At 44.0% G+C, this 21,894-nt stretch overlaps 1 pseudogene; it reads right to left on the bottom strand.

Moving 5' to 3' along the window:
- The window catches only part of LOC133512484 (protein Jade-1-like), a 47,051-nt pseudogene extending 30,569 nt beyond the window's left edge, over nucleotides 1–16,482 (bottom strand).
- Nucleotides 16,483–21,894: the final 5,412 nt, after the last annotated feature.

Here is a 21,894-nt window from a genome sequence, read left to right as displayed (position 1 = left end):
TGGCTTAACTAGAACGAAGGGTCTGTAATTCTAAGCACTGGTGACATCAGGGGCGGGTCAAGAATGTTTCTTCCCGGTCTGGCTGTGAAAGCTAGCACATATCCAGATTTTGCTTGGATTTCAAAAATGTCCTTTCTTTTCAATTTTTTTTATCAATTAAAGTCAAAAATATATGTAATAATAATATTACTTCACATTGGAGGGTTTATTTTACGGATGAATTTTGGGGAGAGACTTCCTTTAAGCTAAGGTACATTTTTTGTAATCTTCTTTCCTTTCTATTTGTCCCGTTAGGGGTCATCACAGCATGTCATCTTAGATGAACGCATATTTATTTGGCACGGTTTTATGCCAGATGCCCTCCTGACGCAACCCCTCTGTATTTTGGCGGGGAGAGAAGCTTACAGCACCTGGTATTCCCAGGCGGTCTCCCATCTAAAAAAAGTACAGTGGTGCTTTGGTTCTCGAACACAATCCGTTCCAGAAGGCTGGTTGAAAGCCAAAACATTCGAAAACCAAAGTACGATTTCCCGTGACAATGAATGGAAATGAAATAATGCGTTCCAAGCCTAAAAGCTATTTTTTTTAATTGATTTTTTTTAGCTTTTCCTGACAATAAATTGCATAGTAGACACACTTGTATAGTTTAAAGAGTTTATATAATTAAATCATCTAAGAAATTTATTTATTTTTTCCTTAAAATGTATACTTTAGCCTAGTAGAGTATGCTCGGCTGGGAGTACATTGCCGTATCTGTAGCGACTCAGCCCCCAGCCTTGTAAACCTTTTCTTACTAACAAAAGTGCAGTATAACTTTAAACAAGCATTATTGAGGGGGAAAAAAACAAATGGTTTTTTATTTGCACAGAAAGTACATAATGTGAAAAAAAATTAACTTGCAACTAGAGGTAGGGTTAATGGAACAAAAGAAAAAAGCAATGCAAAACAACAGTTTCAAATCTCTCAATAACAAATCATCTTGGGTCAGCTGATTGTGGTGTTCGAATACCGATTTTCGTTTGAAAACCAAAGCAAAAATATCTTAACAATTTATTTCGAAAACCGATTTGTACAAAAACCAAGACGTTCGAAAACCGAGGTACCACTGTACTAACCAGGCCAAAACCCGCTGAGCTTCTGAGATCTGACGAGATCAGGCGTAGCATGGCCGTAAGCTAAAAACACCAAAAAGCAAAAAACATCATTGTAATATACTGATGTTTAAAAAAAAAACACGTATTCTACGGTTAAACACAGTTACTTTTCCTAAATGCTAATCTTACCCATTAACAGATATCATCAATTCATTTTCCGTACCACTTATCCTGATGATTTTATTTATTATTCTTGTAAAACAAGCTCAAAAAAGTTTTCTAATATTCACAATGCTTGAAATGTTTAAATATTAAATGTTTGTGCAAATAATTTTATACCCATGCAAATGTCTTAGATTTTTTTCTACTTCCATCGAAATGTTTGTCTTGACAAGCAAGCGGTTGTAGTTGCCATTTGAGTGGCCAGTGTGGTGAAAATCTGTGAGGCAGGGTGACTCGGCCCTCTCCTCTTTGTTCACTAAGCTTTGGTATTCCTCTCATAGCATGCCCTCGACTATAGATGTACTTTTGAAAATCCCAAGCCATTCTAATTCTGCCACCTACCTCCCCAAGTGTCATATTTTATTATTTGAATCTAATGTCATTTCCTTTCAACTCCAAACATTTTTTTCCACGCGACAAAAGCCTTTTCTTTGAATTATTTGCATATTGGTAATAATCGCACTCGACTGCCCTCTCTGTATATCCCATTCTTTACACTCTCTGTTTACCCTAACTCCCTAACGCTCAAGGCTCTGTTTCTTTTGCTTTCCTCTTTTCTGAGTGTCCTGCTCAGCTGGCCAGCACTTTTCAATCTTTGCCTAGGGAATTGTCCCCTGCATGTCAAGTGTAGCCGGGGGTTTGGATGAGAGGTGCTTTTCAGGTCCCCGGTCCCCCTCACCTTTCAATGGAGACAATGGAGCTGTTCTTTATGTCCAGATGACCACACACAAACACACAGATGTACAAACTGCAAGAAAACCATTCAGTATTCTGCTGCAGCAAGAGGATGCAGGCTATATGTACTTTTAAGCAAGATGTACATTACATAAAGTCATGGTGGTGTCTGTGTACATACCTGTTGCCAAGACAAAATTGTTTGAGATGAGTTACAGTTTGTTGCCTCAAGATCATCTACAAAGAGAGTTGTGGCCAAGTTCAAACCAAGCCAAGAAGAAAGGATTTAAAAAAGGCCGGCACTGGTCAACTGTTTCACAAAGGCCAAAAGCACACACTTAAACACTACTTAAAGTAGTCGTGTTTACAGTCAATACAATATTAAACTAAGTGTAAGTACAGTATGTGTGTACAGTATGTCTGTGTGATAGTTTCGTTTGCTCCCACATCCCAAATCATGCATGATAGGTTAATTGAAAACTTCAAAATATCTGCAGGTGTGAATGTGTGTGTGAATGGTGATTGTTGTTTCTATGTGCAGTCCGATTGACTGGCAACCAGTTCAGGGTGTACCGTGCCTCTTGCCTCAAGCTTGCTGAGACAGGCCCCAGCACACCTGCAACCCTACTGAGGATAAGCAGTGTATGTGTGTTGGTTTATTACACTTCAAAGAAAATTTGATTCAATGCATACCACCAAGAAAACCAGTTCACGCACATACCGTATAAAGGCATGCAAGGGGAGAGGGTTGTGCAAGGATAGCTTACTGTTTAAGCTAGGTGGGGTTTGGTCTGTGCCTTGCTCAAGACCACCTCGAAAGCCGTAACAATGGAGACAACAACTCCAACAACTTGTTATCATTCAAGGTTTTGTCCACTGTGGGACTTCAACAATGATCCTTCTGCCCAAAAGCTCATGTCCTTTACAGATGAGCTATTGTTACCCAAAACACAACATTTCTCTTGACTCCAATTAAATGTGACAATAAATGGAAAATGCTATAAGATGCAGTTTAAATAACATGATCTTTGAACACTAAGATGATTACATTTATCAAACCTTTATTTATCCCGATAATGCAATTAAGAACATATTCTTTTAAAGCAAAATAAAAAACAAATACCAATAAATCCAATAAAAACAACAAACTGTACAATGTGATTGTTACACGATTACATCATACATTACAATACATCATTGAACATGATGAATAAGTGGTTTGTAATGGGCATTAATAGTGTCTTCACAACCATTGATAACGTTGAGCATGACAGGACAACAAGAGCCAGGACCAGACATCGTCTTGGGCAATCTTAAACTAAGAAACTATGAAGAAGCCATGAATGAATGTAGCCAAGGACCTTTAAGCACATTCTCCTTGAAAGTCACGGGTGTCAGGACATGTTATCGTCTGTGCCAACATTTTTTTAGATGTGACCGTGTGCTTTTCTCAGGAGTGAACCTTGACAACCTTCTCTAAAAGGTTTCTCAAATGACAAGCTTGAAAGAGAGTGACTTACAGCACATTTTCAAAAAAAAAAAAAAAACATTTAAACATGTTCAGGAGTCAGTAAACAAAGGAGAGTCTTGAGACAGCATTACCATTTGCTCCTACGATGGGTGAGCATAAACACCTTAATTATAATGTGCTTTACTGTCTGGCCTCCATGATTGTTTCACTGACTAAGAAAGTCATTCATACTATTACAGTGAAGAAAATAAGTATTTGAACACCCTGCTGTATTGCAAGTTCTCCCACTTAGAAATTATGGAGGGGACTGAAATTTTCATCGTAGAGGCATGTCCACTGTTAGAGAGATAATCTAAAAAGAAAAATCCAGAAATCACAATGTATGATTTTTTTTTAACGATTTACTTGTGTAAAACAGCTGCAAATAAGTATTTAAACACCTGTCTGTCAGCCAGAAATCTGGCCCTCAAAGACCCTTTAGTCTGCCTTTAAAAGTCCACCTCCACTCCATGTATTATCCCGAATCAGATGCACCTGTATGCGGTCGTTAGCTGCATAAAGACAATCTGTTTGTCTCTATGTGCCCTGTGATTGGCTGGCAACCAGTTCAGGATGTACAGGGTGTAAGACTCAAACTTGTAACATGGCCAAGACCAAAGAGCTGTCCAAAGACACCGGAGAAAAATTGTAGAACTCCACGCGGCTGGAAAGGGCTATGGAGAAATTGCCAAGCACCTTGGTGAAAAAAAGTTCACTGTTGGAGGAATCATTAGAAAATGGAAGAAGCTAAACATAAAGGTTAATCTCAATCGGAGTGGAAAAGTGAGAAATCAGCCCAGGACTACACGACAGGACGTGGTCAATGACCTGAAAAGAGCTGGGACCACCGTTTCCAAAATGACTTTAGGTAATGAACTAAGACGTCATGGTTTGAAATCATGCATGGCACGGAAGGTTCATCTGCTTAAACCAGCACATGTCAAGGCCCGTCTTAAGTTTTCCAATGACAATTTGGTTGATACGAGGAGTCATGGGAGAATGTTTTGTGGTCGGATGAGACCAAAGTGAAACTTTTTGGTCATAATTCCACTAACCGTGTTTGGAGGAAGATGAATGATTAGTTCCATCCCAAGAACACAATCACTACTGTGAAGCATGGGGTGGTAGCATCATGCTTTGGGTTGTTTTTATGCACACGGGACAGGACGACTCCACTTATCAAATAACAGCAAACAGAACCCTAACCCTGACATAACTAGAAAATAATTAAAAAAAATCAAAGAACACCATCCATCCATTTTCTGAGCCTCTTATCCTCACAATAGTTCCGAGAATACCAGAGACAATTCCAGGTGTCATCGGGCAGGAGGCAGGATACACCCTTAACTGATTGGCAGGCAATCGCAGGCCACAGGAAGACAGATGCCAGTCGCATTCAATAATACCTTGGGGTAATTTAGAGTCTCCAATTAATGCATGATTTTGGGATGTGGGAGGGCCCAGAGAAAACCCACACAGGCATGGGGAGAACATGCAAACTCCAAACAGGTGGTAACGGGCCTTAGAAATGTGAGGCCACCGTTCCACCCCTCGACAGACAGTGTCTTTTTAATTTTAACCAAGAGTTAGTCAGGGTTACACAGCAACACTTTTTTGAAATCATCAGTAAGAACCTCAACAACATTCGCACTGTTTGATGTGGTTGGCAACCTCACAACCCCTCCGAAACAGATCAATCAGGTCAAATGTCAGCACAAATCAGCCAATCCTACCAACAATCCCTACTGTGAAGGATGGGGATGGTAGAATCATGCTTTGGGGGTGTTTTTATGCACATGGGACAGGATGACTGCACTGTATTAAGGAGAGGATGACCGCGGCCATGTATTGAGATTTTGAGGAACAACCTCTTTCCCTCAGTCAGAGCATTGAAGATGGGTCGTGGCTGGGTCTTTCAACATGACAATGACCCAAAGCTCACAGCCAGGAAAACCAAGAAGTGGTTCCGTAAGAAGCATATAAAGGTTTCTGGTGTGGCTTAGCCAGTCTCCAGACCTAAACCAAATAGAAAATCTTTGTAGGGAGCTGAAACTCTGTTTCTCAGCGACAGCCCAGAAAGCTGCCTGATCTAGAGAAGATCTGTGTGGAGGAGTGGGCCCTCCTGCAGTGTGTGCAAACCTAGAGAACAACTGCAGGAAACATTTGACCTCTGTAATTCCAAACAAAGGCTACTGTACCAAATATTAACATTGGTTTTCTCAGGTGTTCAAATACTTATTTGCAGCTGTATAACACAAATAAACTGTTAAAAAATTATACATTGTGATTTCTGGATTTTTCTTTTTAGATTATTTCTCTCACAGTGGACATGCACGTATGATGAAAATTTCCCCTCCATGATTTCTAAATGGGAGAACTAGCAATATAGCAGGGTGTTCAAATACTTATTTTCTTCACTGTAGATTAGCCAAAACAAGGGTCCTTGACCTTAAAATGTCATAAATCATGCTCCAGCATGCAGAATCCATACCTTCCTCTGCTCCTCCTCTACCACCAATATGTTTGTGTTGAACACTGAGACTAAGGTGGGAGGTCGATCCTCCTCTTGTGCTAACGAGAATGTTGAGAAATATTTCAGACGACCAGTGCTCTCAATAGGACGTTTGCATTATATAATACGTAATTTTGGTTCACTCATTTCACATTCACTATGTCGTGATAATGCACTTTTCACCTCACTTAGCTTTAACAATGAAGATTGCTTACCTGTTGATAACTGTGACTGAGCAAAATGGCTAATTTTACAACTCGTGATTAGGATGCTGGTACTTTACATTCATTTTATGTTTTTGCACAAAGGAGATCTTACTTAGCTTGTTGTTATAGTGATACATAAAGGCTTTTGATCAAAAGTAAAGACTTTTGTGATGGATTTCAATGACTTGCTTTGATTCAGTAAAAACAATGTTGAGAACAATAACTTGGCTGTGTGAGCCAGTATTTTAAATTAGCATTAATCTGTACCATGTTATTGACCATCCATCAACACATGCAGTGGACTCTACAGAAACATTATTTGCCTTATTCACCTAAATGACTGAATAAAGAACCTGTTTGTTGACCAGACACATTGATAGTGTGTGCGTGACAGAGAGTCCATGCAAATGCGTGACCGAGAGACAGAGAGAGATTAAAAATTACATATTCGCACATATCCCCAAAGAAGCATGTTTTACAGTGATTTATAAGTATAAAATAGGCCTAATGTGGCCACATGCAATTTCAAAACGACAATACAAACATCTCCAACTTAGCGCAATATGTTTTCTCAAATTAGAAGTGGACTAAAGTATCCATGTTTAGGCAGTTTAGCCTTCGCCACCTCTACTTTTGCCCTACGTCTGAATGTATTCCTTCCGCCTCTCCTCAGTCCTCTCCATGTCCCACTTCTTCGCTAATCTCTTTCCTTGGATGACTTCCTGTATTTTGGGGTTCCACCACCAAGTCTCCTTCTCCCCTTTCCTACCAGAGGGCACCCCAAGTACTCTCCTGCCTGCCTCTCCGAGTACCTTAGCAGTAGTATTCCAGTCTTTTTGGGAGCTCTTCCTCTCCATCTAGAGCCTGTCTCACCTCTTTCCGAAAGGCCACACAACATTCTTCCTTTCTCAACTTCCACCACCTGATTCTCTGCTCTACCTTTGTCTTCTTAATCTTCCTACCCGCTACCAAAGTCATCCCACACACCACCATCCTATGCTCTCGACCTACACTCTCAACAAAACGCAAAAAGGTTGAAAACTAAACAAATAAAGAATATATCCACTTTTTGATCATATTACTTGCACTGTATGTGGTATTAATTGTCTTTTTTTAATATTGTGTTTGTCATTTATATTGTTTTTATCCCATTTTAAATTTGTTTTCTTTGTTTTCAAATGCCTTTAATCATGGAAAGCACATTGAGTTACCTCATGTATGAAATGCACTACAAAAATAAATTTCCTTTGCTTTGCTTTGCTTTGCTTTACAATGAAGCCTATGGTAGAGACTTCTTACTTAATGCTCGCTTGCCTTGTCTCTCTTCTGGTGGTAATGCATGGCTGTCTAGTTTTGTGGACCTTTACAGGTGTATACATTCGGCATGGGAGACTGGAGACAAGCAGCCTCTCGGTCATGCACTAGTATTGAACAACGAGAAATCGAGACAGCTGCGGGCACACTTAACGTACCCAATGGAACTACATTGAAGGCACGCTTCGAGCGTCTGGCCCCTGGTGTCAGAGAGAGGTTCCCCACTCCTGATACAGCCGCACCCACTTCTTTCCCCAATGTTGAACAACCCACTTATGCACTTGGCTAAGTATACTAAACTTTGGACTGAATCGACTGGATGTCACCCTGAACCAGTACAGATCACTCTTAAAGCTAACCCTGACCTCCTGTCTGGAGATGAGCCTAGATTTTGATGACACTTACTGCATCACCTCAAAATTTATTGAAGCCAACAACAAAATGAGGATAATGAAATTGCTAAACTCCAAAAACAACTTCTTAAATTACAAATAGAAAGCAGATAAGATGGAAAAGTCCACCCAAACCAGATGTAATTTTTGGCAGGCACAACCACCTAGACAGGCAGGTGGCTTCCGGGGTAATAGCCGGGGTGGATACCCAGGAAGGCGTGGAGAAGGCCGGGGGAGAGTGCAACAACATCAACGTGATCAAGGATGTTTTGGTTGTGGTTCTCCGGATCACTGGATTAAAGATTGTCCTACAGCTCCTCCACCTCAAGATCCTATGCGAGGGTGTGGTGGCTGGTCCAACAACTGAGGGGGCCAAGGTTGAGGCAGAAATGACAGCTTTGGCGCCCCACCTTGGCAGCAGGTTGGACAGCACCCCAGGGATGCCCGGAAGCCAGGGGTCGTGCGATGCAAGTGCCATGATCCTCATCTCTGTTGTGGGGCGAAAAGTGAACACTCTCGTTGACACAGGAGCAACACACTCCTCACTCAACATCTTGCTCCCGGGCACTTTATTGTCACAACACACTGTGCAATTGATGGACTTCTCAGGGACTCAACAGGCCCTGCAATGGACTCAACCCCTACCGACAATCTTGGCTGGACAGACCTTCCACCATTCGTTTGTACATTCACCACAAACACCAGTGAAATTGTTGGGACATGACCTATTGATTAAGGCATGTGCCTACATCTTATGGGGCTCTGAAGGACGTGTTGTTTTTTTTACCAAATGGACAGATAATACCATCAGATGACACTGTCTACCACTCTGGACAATGGCTTAAGACACCTGAGAGTGAACCAACGCCAACTGTGGACATTTATTGGCCCCGACTTGAACCGGAAACACCACTCAATCCTGGTCTGATACATCAATTTCAGTTATGGAAGCCCTGGTTAAACACTTTTAGGGCTTACCTGCCTCCACTAGATCCATACCATTGCACACTATACTATGACCGCAACCACGATTTAACATACATGAAAAACTTTACATGCATACAGGGTGATGCTTGGGACATTACATCCACACTTATATGCGCAGCAAGAGAGGGTGTAGCGGCATCCTGCTCTCTTACACCAGATCAAATGACATGGTTCAAAATGCAGGAAGAGTAACCCACATTTCACTCGCTCTGTCTCCAGGACAAGAGGCCCAGCAACTGCGACCTATGGTGAAACGACTGACTCAGATGAATGACTGGGAGGACACACCACTCCCTCACGTACAGATCTCCAAATCTGCAAATGCATACCACATCATTGTTCCTGACGCACCTCCGACAACAAATATGACCATATTAGAACACAAGACCCTAACTAGAGAACACGGACATGACGACTCTGACCATGACGACGCCGGGTCACTGTTAACGAACTGCCTAAATCAGTTTGGTCCTCTGGACCCTTTGATGTTGGACATTGTACTAAGACCCCAGACATTAAAATCACTGTTTTTCCAGGATCTCGTGTTTACAGACCTCAATATCTTTGGCGTCCGCCTGCTAACAAGGGGATGGAGGACACTCTCACTGGCCTGTGGCAATCTGGAGTCCTGGAAACATCCCCCTCCTTGTGGTTTACACAACTCAGGCCAGTTCTAAAAGCAGATGTTTACACTTATCGTATGGCGCATGATTTGAGAGCCATTAATGATGTAACGACCACACCATTGTTACTTGTACCAGACCCCCACAGAATGTTGTCTACCATCACACCTGATTTGGAATACTTCACAGCGATTGATTTGGCAAATGCATTCTTCTATGTCCCACTCGCACCAGAGTGTAGACAGTTGTTTGCATTCAGATATCATGGACACAATTTGCAATCCAGCGGGTTGCCACAAGGCTTCAAAAAATTTATGTTTTAAATCATTGCTGCAGGATCTACAAGTCCTAGACAGATGTAGACTCCTGATGTATGTTGATGATTTCCTGTTGGCAGCCCCAACAGCAGAGTTGTGTTTGTCACTAACCAAACTTGTTTTGGTTCATTTGCATGAGCTGGAATTGAAAGCGTCCAAAAAGAAGCTTCAGGTTTGTTGTAGACAGGTGACCTTGTTGGATAGAGTAAAGGATCCACTGTGTCCTCAGAGCATCATTATTCTATTCTACAGCACAAACGTCCTGACACAGTGAAGGAGATGCTTGCTTTTCTTGGTTTGTGCAACTACAGCGGACACTATCGTCCATGCTTTGCAGATCGCACCGCTCCCCTCAGACACATGGTGAAAGACCAAGGTTACAGAAACCTCGCTGCCAAATTGGTGTGGTCAGCGGAGTTAGACTCTATCTATACCACCCTTGTACATCATCTCGCACCAGCAGCATTTCTGCCTGCCCTGAATTACACCATCCCATTTCACTTTGATGTTACTGTCACATCTACCATTGTGAATGCTACTTCATATCAGAAGAGGAATGGAAAGCGTCATGTCCTGATGTATTGTACCATTTCACTTGATCCACTTAAGGCCAAAAGACCTGAATGCACTAGGTTTGCAGCTGGGCTTGCCAAAGTTATCCAAAAAACTGCACTCATGGCGGACAATCTGTCACTGTCTATTCTGACTCAATTTACGCTGTCTCGCTTGCAGTGTTGGACCTGTCTGCATGGAAGCGGAATGACTTTAAAACATCCAAAGGTACTCCTATTTCACATTTGACACTGATCCAACGATTAGAAAAAGCCCTGGCCAATCCTTCGGCGGTGGCTATTGTCAAGATCCCTGGCCATTCTAAATACACTTCAACTATTGGTGTTATTGTTGTTCTTGGTATTTTGATCTGGGGGAGTCTTGCATCTTATTATCCGGTGCCACTGCTAGCGCTTTGACACACTGAGGTATGAACTGTTTGTTTTCGGGGGTCATACAGAGAGGTGCTGTTGTGGAAGACCGCTTTCTGTGCGTAGTAGAACAGCTCTGTTTTTCAGATTCCTTGTAGAACACTCGACACATGTCTTAATCTAAAAAAAAGTGGTTTGTGATGGGGAGAATGGTTTCCATTGAGCTACCCGAACCAGATCTGACTTTTTCCCCGCAGGAACTCTTGAGGATCTCTGCTTTCAGTGTCCCATCATTCTGCTCTTTTTCTGAGTAGTCCATGACGTGTGTCGGCACTTTCTCCAGAGTGACGTCAGCAGGGATGGTGATTTCTTCAGCTGGAGATGGAACCTCCTTGGGGAACCCCTGTCCAACCAAGGACATAATGAGGGAAGTGTTCCCCAACAGGGCAGGCAATACGGTTGTGCAGGAAATGTGAGCCAGTCCAGTAAACTACACTTGCATTTGAATCACTCAGCTGCCCACACACTGACCCACCTGTCAACGCTGGCAGCCAGCCACAGCTCATTCCCCACCAGTCCAAAGTACTTACACTGTTCACAAACACACTGGGTGGTGGTGATGGATGCCGCTTTGTGGTCCCTGAAATTGTGGATGGTTGATCCATCCAGGGCACAACTGACAGCCATGAGACCATTTTTTCCCAACAGAGAGGATCACGTCACTGTTGGCAGAGTACGGGACAGCAGTGACAGCAACACGATGGGAATGTTGCTTCCTCTCCATTTCAGAGGTGGCGAGCCAAAAGATGCGCAGGGTGCCGTCGCTGTATCCCGCCGGTACGCGCACACACTGCAGACACGGAAAGGGCTCCAACAAACACAGGTGCATAACTGGTTGAGCACCTGGAAATGCACCACCAGATCATTACTGGAGATGGACTACACCCTCAGACTGCTGTCTTCACTGCAGGTGGCAAAGTGGGTCTCATCCATCTGCAAGGCCAAATCATTCACCTTTTTCTTTGTGGTCCCTGACCATCCGGGAGTTGCTGTGGTCCGACCAGTCTATGTACCACAAAGTTCCCATGGTGGTGCCCACAAAGCCCGTGTCTCTTGTGTTGTCAAAGGCAGCGCTGACTGTGGTCCCATCCTGCATGATCTCTTGCTTCAACACAACCCATTTCCTGCTTATTCTGGTTTCTCCATTGTCCGATTATCTAATGTCTACCAGTTGGATGGAAATGGTTTTGTCCAGAGCCTTAGAGTGAAAGCGACACTCCAGGGCTCCGGTGGAGACATCTAAAATTTCAGTCCAACACCAGTCCTCATGCTTCAGCTGTTTTTCACGCTGCTGTTCTGGCACCAGGGCCTCAATCCGAATGGTTTTCCAGTGCAGTCTCACACAAACGCCTTCCTGAGCGGTCACTTCCTGCTTCTGGGACTTCACGTGGCGAAGCACAAGGTTGTCATTAAGGTGGTTTGAACATCTGGAGTCGCGATCCAACTCAATGACCTCCAAGGGTTTGGCCTCAAGGGTTCTGGTGTTGTCCTCAGATACCGGCAGTGAGTCTGAGCTTCTTTCCTTTTCACGAGATTTCTCCTCGTCCTGCTTTGATCGTCGTTTAGTCTTGTGTTCCGAGTGGTTCCATGGGGTCCAAGTTTGAGACCGCTGAGAGCTCAGTTGGTCTAAAGAGAAGAGACTCTGCAGATCCCGTTCTGATGCATTACTGCTGAGGAGCTCTTGGTCTATGAGCCGGACTTGGCGCTGGAAGATCTGCTCCTGAACTTGCCACATGGAATGTTTCATGTTAATAACCATGCAAGTCATGTTGCAGACCCTCTCCAGGTCTGGGCGGAGGTGCATCAGTAGCTGCAGTCATCTCAGCAACACCTCGTGTTCACATCTGGCCAGGGTGTCCTCCTCATCCTTCTTTGGCATGAGCAGGAGCTGGTTGAAGTTAGCTCTATGCTTCAGCTTCTAGTACTGGTACAGGAAGTCAACTGTTTTGGGTGCCATCTTGGGTGACGGCCCACTTCCTCGGCCTCCACAAACTGGTAGAAGACCTCCTCCATCTCTTGCAATTTCATCTTGTGGACATTGACACGCTTTTCCTGCGGGTCACATTGACGAACAAGACACAAGGATGACTGCAACGACGAGGGGGACGACGAGCCGAAAGGATGAGGCCAGGGTGGCCACATGTCCTCTTTATTGTCACTCTGGAACTCTCCGAACGCCCGATCTGGCTGTCCATGATTGGTGAGGGTCAGTGTCACAGCCTCGTGCGGACATTGAAGCGAGCTGAGTGGGTGAGCCATGCAGCAGAAGTTGCGTGCCCGTGGCATCATCAAATATCAGTGGAGTCCACGCTACAGTGACTGTGCATTGAAATACTTTGTCGTTCTGATGGTCATCTGCAGGCCAGAGTGGAGGTCACGTGGAAGGCAAGGCGGAAGTTTTTGGCAGAGCACTGGATGCAGTTTCCCATTTTTTCTTTACACAGGCAGCAGTTGAGCACCCACCTGTTGCTGGGAATGTGCGACACGTTGGTGACGGCCTCCATCTTCTCCGGGTTGCCATTGCTCATCTCTGGGATCCACAAGGCACAGCTGACATGGACCCACTTGGTTCCACTACGGGTGGGCTTCATAGCATCGCCTGTTTTCGGGCACAACTGGCACTTTGGCAAAATACCTGGTGGACGCAGTTATTGCACTTGTTGCAAAACACCATCTCGTTGTCATCCTCTCTGTTGGGGAACTGGCACGTCGCACACCACATTCTCATTGGACTCGATGCCAAGGCCCTACTGTGTCTCGGTAGTTTGTGTCATGTTATGACAATGGCACTCAAACTCCTCCAAGGAGCACTCCATGGCGAATTCATCCCGTGGCGGAAGGGCCAATCTTGCAAACTCCTCGTTGATGACGTCTTCCCCGTTGAGGTCGTAGTGACACATGTCCTTCGCCAAAGTCCTGATGTCCACATAACTGAGGGCAAGGGTGGCCGACCTGTAGATCAACGTCTTGGGCCTGACAAACTTGACTTTGTTGCTTTTGTCGGTTAGTGCCCAGGCCACGGGCTCCGGGATGGACTGCGGGCCAACGGGGACCTGGACACGCTTTTTCCCGCTTCTGCTTCTATGGATCGGCCAGGACGTAATCCTCTGCGTTGAGCTGGTATGAGTTGTGCACCTTCATGGTGGTTGTCAGCTTTAAAAAGCTTGACTCTCTATTAAAAGAAGGCGAACAGACAAGGCTTCAAGTTTTACTTGCTGCAAGGGGAGCGACAGAACTTCTCCCTGCTTCCAACCAACTCCAACTTGTGTCCCCTTGCAGCTTCTTTTTATTCAGTGAATCACATGATGAGTGTGTGTGTGAGTGCGTGTGACTGTTTGATTGATTAAATCTGTTAGATTGATGACATCTGTTTCCAAGACAATGAGTTCAAAGGTAGAAGTTGGGTGGTGATGTGTAACCAACTACGGTATGTACAAAATGAGAACATATGAATGATTTCTTTAACATTTCCCTCCTGTTTATCATTTTGGAAATACGAGTGGGGACATCAGAAGGCTGTTGCATTTTCAGAAAGTTCTGTACCTGCATATAATCACGGTCTACTTGTTGTAGAAGGGCATAGTTCATAAAAACATTTGACCTTGCTCAAACCATCATAGATTTCAAATGTGGGATTATACACATTATGAGAAGGCAGAACAAACCCAGAACAGTAATTACAGATAAGGAACTTCATCATAACAAAATACCAAGGTCCGGAGGTGAATTAGGACCAATAGTAATAATAATAATAATAATAATAATAATAATAAATAAACAGTGGGTGAACATCGTTGCTCATTTCTGAACCCATCAAGTGTGGGTATACAGCAGCCCAAGAAAGTCAGGTGTAGATGTTCTTGGTACTGGAGTCGGTAAACACGTAGGAGAAAGGGAACGGTTAATGTCGAGGTAAGGACACAGCCTCCACTGACAGTGGAAGCCATGACTAGAGATGTAACTCTCGCTGGTGATTGGGACAGTCATGCAGTCTTTGGCGCCCCATGGCATATAAGGGCAAACACAGAAGAGATTCTTCAGCTCTGCTGGTGACAGTGCAGAGTCCTTGTCCATTTAAAGTCAGGCCATTGTCCTGCACTCCATTGCTCATAGTTTTCCAAACAACAGTCTTTACATCTTCATCACCATGCAAGTCAGGTTGCACACCCTCTCCAGGTCTTGGCAGGGGTTCGTGAATAGCTGCAGTCATCTCAGCAACACCTCGTGTTCACATCTGGCCAGGGTGTCCTCCTCGTCCTTCTTAGGCATGAGCAGCAGCTGGTTGAAGTTAGCTTTGTGCTTCAGCTTCTAGTACTGGTACAGGAAGTCAACTGTCTTGGGTGTCATCTTGAGGTGACGGCCCACTTCCTTGGCGTCCACAAACTGGTAGAAGACCCCCTCCATCTCTCGCAATTTCATCTTGCAGACGTTGACACATTTTTCCTGTGGGTCACATTGACGAACAAGACACAAGGATGACTGCAACGACGAGGGGGACGACGAGGGAAAAGGGATGAGGCCGAGTGCGGCCATGTTCTCTTTATTTTATTTATAGTAATGATGGTCTCTCCAGGCCGGAGTGGAGGCTGTTGCTGGGAATGTGCGACACGTTGGTGGTGTTGGTTGCTCATCTCTGAGATCCACAAGGCACAGCTGACATGGACCTACTTGATTCCACTGCGGGTGGGCTTCATAGCATCGCCCGTTTTCGGGCACAACTGGCACTTTGGCAGGATACCTGTTGGATGCAGATATTGCACTTGTTGCAAAACACCATCTCGTTGTCATCCTCTCCGTTGGGGAACTGGCACATCGCACACCACATTCTCGTTGGACTCGATGCCAAGGCCCTACTGTGTCTCTGTAGTGTGTGTCATATAGTTATGACAACGGTGCTCAGCACTCCATGGTGAATTCATCCAGTGCCAGAAGGGAAAACCTTGTAAACTCCTTGTTGATGACCTGCAGCCAGGTGACGTCTTCCTCGTTGAGGCCATAGTGACACATGCCCTCCGCCAAAGTCCTGATGTCCATATAACTGAGGACCAGGGTGGTAGATGTGCGGATCAGCTTCTTGGGCCTGAAGAACATGACATCCTTGCTTTTGTCAGTTAGCACCTGGGCCACGTGCTCCGGGATGGACTGGGGGCTAACAGGCACATGGATACCCTTTTTCTCGCTTCTGCTTCTATGGATCGGGCAGGATGTAGTAATCCTCTGCGTTGAGCTGGTACGAGTCATGCACCTTCATGGTGGTGATCAGGTCTGTCCTGAAGACCTCAGATGGTTTCTCTCTGCATCCTCTCATGGCCTGGCATGAAGTCTGGGACCAGCTGGTGGAATTTCTCGCATTGTCGGACTCGTTGCTGCTGCAGACTTCTTTTCATGACGGGGCATCTGAGTAGTTCCAGCTTCACCACACTTGTTGATCTGTCATTGGTTGTCCACGGAGGGACACCATATTCACATAAGAGTACCAGGCGTTGGCGTCCATTGGAGAGGTGGGATTGTCCTTGCTCCATGATGATTCATATCCATAGATCCAGTGACAAACACGCACAGTCCCAGACTGGCCAGTGCGGAGGAGCCATGCTCCGATCAGCACCAAGGCCAGCAGTCCCAATAGTGCCTCTCCTTTACCTAACATGCTCAAGCGCGGATCAGCTGAATTCTTCACAGGTTTGAGACCATGGCAGCCTATTGCTACCCCACCCTTTGTAGCCGGACTTCCACCGCTACTCGTCGTTGAATGAAAAGGGAGCCACAGGCTTGCAGTGAGACAAATGTATCCATGTGGGACGTTCTGCTATCTTTATCACCGTGGGAGTGGTTAGCAGACTTGGTAGGGACCTTCCCAGCAAGGTGAGGACCAACACTTCCTCTTTATGACTTTTCTCAGGACCCAATCACCAATGGACACCAACAGCACCTGTGAAGAAGGTACAGTAGGCGGCAGATCATTTGCTTCTTTCATAGTTTTATTTAGCAGCATCTCTTTCAACCAGTCACAAAGTATTTTCTTCTTCTAACTGCTGCACTGGCTGCTCTACCATGGGCGGTCTAATCTAATCTACTAGATACTATTTCAAATGGGAACAATCCTTTATCTGTTGGAGTTATTTTCATATACAGTTTTACTAAATATAAACATTCTCTTCAAGTTCTCCCTGTATGTTCCATAGTTTTCCTTAATCAAGACTTCACTGTCTCATTGCTTCATTCCACTAATCCTGCACAACGATTTTTCAAAGTTATTTCTAGATTTGCAGCTACTTTACTGATTGTTTCATTAACAAAATATGGCCTGTTGTTGCATTACAATTTTTCTGGGATGCCATGAGAAGGAATAATATATTTACACAAGAACTTTGCCACAGTAATAGCATCAGCAGTTGTACATGGAAAAATCTCCACTAATTTAGATAAGGGCCAGATCAATACTAAACAACATTTTCAATGCTGTTTAACTCAATAAAATTAATGTGTAAAAACTGGAAAGGCTGATTACCTTGGGGAAACTGCCCTCTCTTACGTCTGCAGTTCCCTTGAGTATTGTGTTTGCAGCAATTAAGACATGATCTACAATTTTTTTTTTTTTTTTTTTAGTAGGAATTGAATCCAAAGGTGCGAAAATGTCTGTATAATATCTACCATTACCATCCCTCCTGTTGAGACAAGGCCCGTGACTCAAAATTGTCAGTGTTTTAAACAGATTATTTTTTTTTCGGTATTACAGGTTTTCCCCTGATTATGTATATCTGTGGTCTCAAAAGTCCATTCACCTCAGGGCCACTGGAGGCACATTCTGGCTGAGGCTGGGATGCAGCCTCAGCGCACATGCACACAATTTGTCATAACATGTCATTATTCAAGCCACTTATCCTCACAAAAGTTACAGGAAAGCTCGAGCCTATCCCAGCTAACTTCGGGCGGAAGGCGGACTACACCCTGAATTTGTCGCCAGTCAGTCACAGGGCAGATATCGACACCATCACTGAGCGGGAATCGGTCCCACACTGCCCACATCAAAGGCAGACGTGTGTACCACTACACCCTCAGTGATTCTAGTTGCACACAATTTAAAAGAGAAAATTAAAAAATATTTTTTTTTCAAGCACAAAATAAGATAAGCAAGAAAGCTGGTGTAAACAGGTTGTGCGCAAAACTAATAAAACTCTCCATCGCAAATCACTAACTTTCACTCAATGAAAAATGTTTCTCAGCTTGCATCAGGACTTGTCACTGTCACACCCCGAAAGCCACAACCCCATCGTGATTGGTAGGCTCACCAGCTCTGCACACAACACCGTAAAGTTCCATTCATATAAAACTTCAGTGCCACACCATCATTTGAATTTCATAGTAAGTAAGGTGGGGGCCGCAAAACATCATCTTGGGGTCCACAGTTTGAGACCACTAATGTATATTATCTTCTAATTCAGCTTTTTCTGTAAGCCATCACTGGGTTTCACTTTGAGGAGCATGTTTTGCACATCTTTTAAAACTGTTAAATCAATAGGAGGGTTAGGGGCTTGTGATTGTGTCAAAATGTGTGTGCCATATTTTCCTGTTGCTGCCTCCCTGGTGCTTTTATCAGCGAATGTATTTCCCAGGGAGACAGCATTTTTTTTCTTTTTCACCATTTTTCTTCAAGATTTTCTTACAGCTCTCTTTCTGCCTCACTTTCTTTAGCCTGTTTTAAACTGTTGTAGCTGGTTTTAATATAGCCACTGCTTGCATTACTTCGGCTGACTCTCCTGCCCTTCTCTTTCTTGCCTATGCCAACCAACCTCTCACAATCCTAAGATGTAAGTCTTAATCTTGGCTTTTCCTTACTTCCCTGTAACACTTGCCATCAATCTTTCTACCAACCTGCTGCATTCTTCAACTGTTAACTTGCCATTTAAGCCATGCTATTTTTCTCTTTTTTTCCCCGTTGCTTTAAGAAACATCATGCTGCCCGGTAAACATTATTTCATAAAGTTTACATCCCCTCTAGGCCAGACTTAGTATTTCCGCTCACCATTATACTTTTCTACGTTTGTCCCTGAGAGACTACTTGTCCTTTTTAGGATCCACGACCTTGTGTACTTCACCGGAACACAGACTTCTGTTAGCATCATTAGGTTTCCATCCATGACCTATGATTCCACAAGTACGTAATGGCATTCGCACTCACATTCACCCACTCACACATTTATAGATCCTTATAAATACCCTCTTTAAAGGTGGAGTAACCTTAAAACCTCCTTCTGGCGGAGTAGCCTTGAAACCTCCTTCTGGTGAAGTAGCCTTAAACCTCCTTCTGGGGGAGTAGCCTTCAAGCCTCCTTCTGGCGGAGTAGCCTTAAACCTCCTTCTGGCGGAGTAGCCTTCAACCTCCTTCTGGCGGAGTAGCCTTCAACCTCCTTCTGGTGGAGTAGCCTTCACTTACCGGTTCACGCGTTGTCTGGACGCCAGTTGTTCGTGATCCCGTTAACCTTCGTCCACCGAGGGGAGATTAGACTCTGGCACTGACCTGGCCACGAATTCACGTCCCACCAGGGCTTTTCTTCAGGAACAGCTAAATGCTCCTAGCTGTCGGCAGACTTCGGTGTGTCTTCTCCCTCCTCGATGGGCGGTGGTGTGTTGGGATTTGGCTCGAAGGACGAAATGTCAGATTTAAAAAGCTTGACTCTCTATTAAAAGAAGGCAAACAGACAAGGGTTCAAGTTTTACTTGCTGCAAGGGGAGCGACAGGACCTTTCCCTGCTTCCAACCAACTCCAACTCGTGTCCCCTTGCAGCTTCTTTTTATTCACATAAATCACATGATGAGTGTATGTCTGTGTGTGTGTGTGTGTGTGTGTGTGTGTGTGTGTGTGTGCGTGTGTGTGTGTGTTGTGTGACTGTTTGATTGATTACATCTGTCTGATTGTTGACATCTGTTTTCAAGACGATGAGTTCAAAGGTAGAAGGTATGTGGTGATGTGGAAATCAACTACAGTATGTACAAAATGAGAACATATGAATGATTTCTTTAACAATATGTGGCACTGCGACCCGTGTAGTTCAATATATGTCTGAATGGCACTTGTCGGTTTTTGCGCTTTAACTCTTCATATTTTGTTTGACCAATATTCGTTTATGCTTAAATGTTTGTGTGGTTGAACTACATTGTTGAGTTATTGAAAAAAAAGGCACAATGTGACAATCGTGTCCTGATGTTTGATGTGTATGATGTTTTGATTTGTCTGATGTTTAACTCTGCTATATACTGGACATACGAGGAATTGGTTTGAATCTAGAGGATATACAGTCAGCATTCAGCAGTCAGTTGTCATGTATCAATAAAGGAAATAGGTAACGTCCTTAATAGCTCTCAGTCTGAATTCCTTACAACACGAACATTACATTCATCAGTGAAAAGTTTAGCGGTGCTTGCTATCAATTGAGCAACCCGAAAACTAGCCCAAACAGAGCTTGAGCTTACCTGCGCGTGATGTACAAATGTATTTTGCTGAGCTAACATTCCACTTTTTAGCTTTGAGGGTTTGTCTGCTCGCATTTGGCCTTACAAACTATCGTACATGTCTTTGTGACGGGATTCATAGTGTCTCCGCAGATTGTATTCTTTGAATACGGCCACTGCCTCTTGACACATGAGACAGCCAGCCTTCTCTTTGCATTGAACAAACAAATAATCATGTGTCCACTTTGGGTTCAATACCCTGCATTCCGAAATAATTTTTCTTTTACCTAACCTTTTCACCATGATTTCGCTCTCTTTGAGAGGGACGGGTTTAGGATTTTTCTTTCCTGAGGGTTGCCAGATAAAGCTTATTTGTGCCCTTAAACTGCAAAAGGGTAAAACACATCACGTTATATGTGTTTAGCAAATGGTTGGTAATTAATAGTTGCATCAGAAAGGGCACCTGGCGTAAAACTGTGGGAAACAAATATGTGTTCATCTAAGATGACACACTGTGGCGACCCCTAACGGGCCAAGCTGAAAGGAAAGAGGAAGATGGTTAAGAACTAAGGAACATTTTATTGCAAAATCTGAACTTTATTATCAAATACAAATACACATAGATGAAAAATAAATCAAAATACTCTGGTATTGTTCAGGGGGGCTGAACCAAATGTGGAGGCAGGCCGGATCCGACCCACGGGCCGTAGTTTGGGGACCACTGCTCTAGACCACTGTTACACATCCATTGAAAACGCAATTCGTGCAGTCCCCCGTGCACCCATTGGTTCCTGTAATCATTGCTTGCTGTACTTAATACCTACATACAGGCAAGCACTTAAATGTGCGAAGCCTTTAGTAAAATCAGTTAAAAAGTGGACAAACCCGAACCATACTGCAAGAACTGAGAGAGTTTTGACGCAAAAGTGCAGAAACTCTCCAGCGAATAACAAGGTCATAAACAACAGACTGGATGAAGCTGAACAGACAATCGCAATCACAAAGGAAAGAGTGCAAGAACTTAAGGAAGCCATGAGGGACCTGCTAAAGTTACAGGCTAAGTTGCAAGACAAACTAAGTGACCAAGTAGTAAGAGCAAGATGGGAATATATAAGAATTCATGGCGTAGCGGAGGGGTTGGAGAACAATTCTGCATCGACAATGATGTTCGTGGAGAATCTATTGAAAGAACACTAGCATTTGCCACACGCCGAAGATCTGAGGATCAAACGCGCTCACCGCGCACTGTGACCAAAACCCCCGCCAGACACACCACCGAGATCTATTGTCATGAAATTCTCAAGCAGCAAAACTCAAGAAGAAATCCTGAAACAAGTGTGGCGAAAGAGAGAACTTTTACATCAAGGTAAAAAAGTGTTTGTGGACCATGATTATGCACCAGAGGTACTCAGGAAGCACAGGGAGTACGCAGCGGCAAAGAGGGTGCATAAGGAGAACAATATCTGGTTTCAAACTCCCTCCCAAGCAAGAATGAGGGTGTTCTGTGAGGGAAAAACATGCATGTACAACTCAGCAGAAGAGGCTACAAAAGACATGGTGAAGAAAGGTACAGTATGTCCATGGCGATATACTGTATCAACCTCCAGCAA

The sequence above is a fragment of the Syngnathoides biaculeatus genome, chromosome 14, assembly GCF_019802595.1.
Source record: "Syngnathoides biaculeatus isolate LvHL_M chromosome 14, ASM1980259v1, whole genome shotgun sequence".
Lineage (NCBI taxonomy): Eukaryota > Metazoa > Chordata > Actinopteri > Syngnathiformes > Syngnathidae > Syngnathoides > Syngnathoides biaculeatus.
Note: the sequence above shows the minus strand (reverse complement) of the source record. Positions and strands in the feature narration are given on the sequence as shown.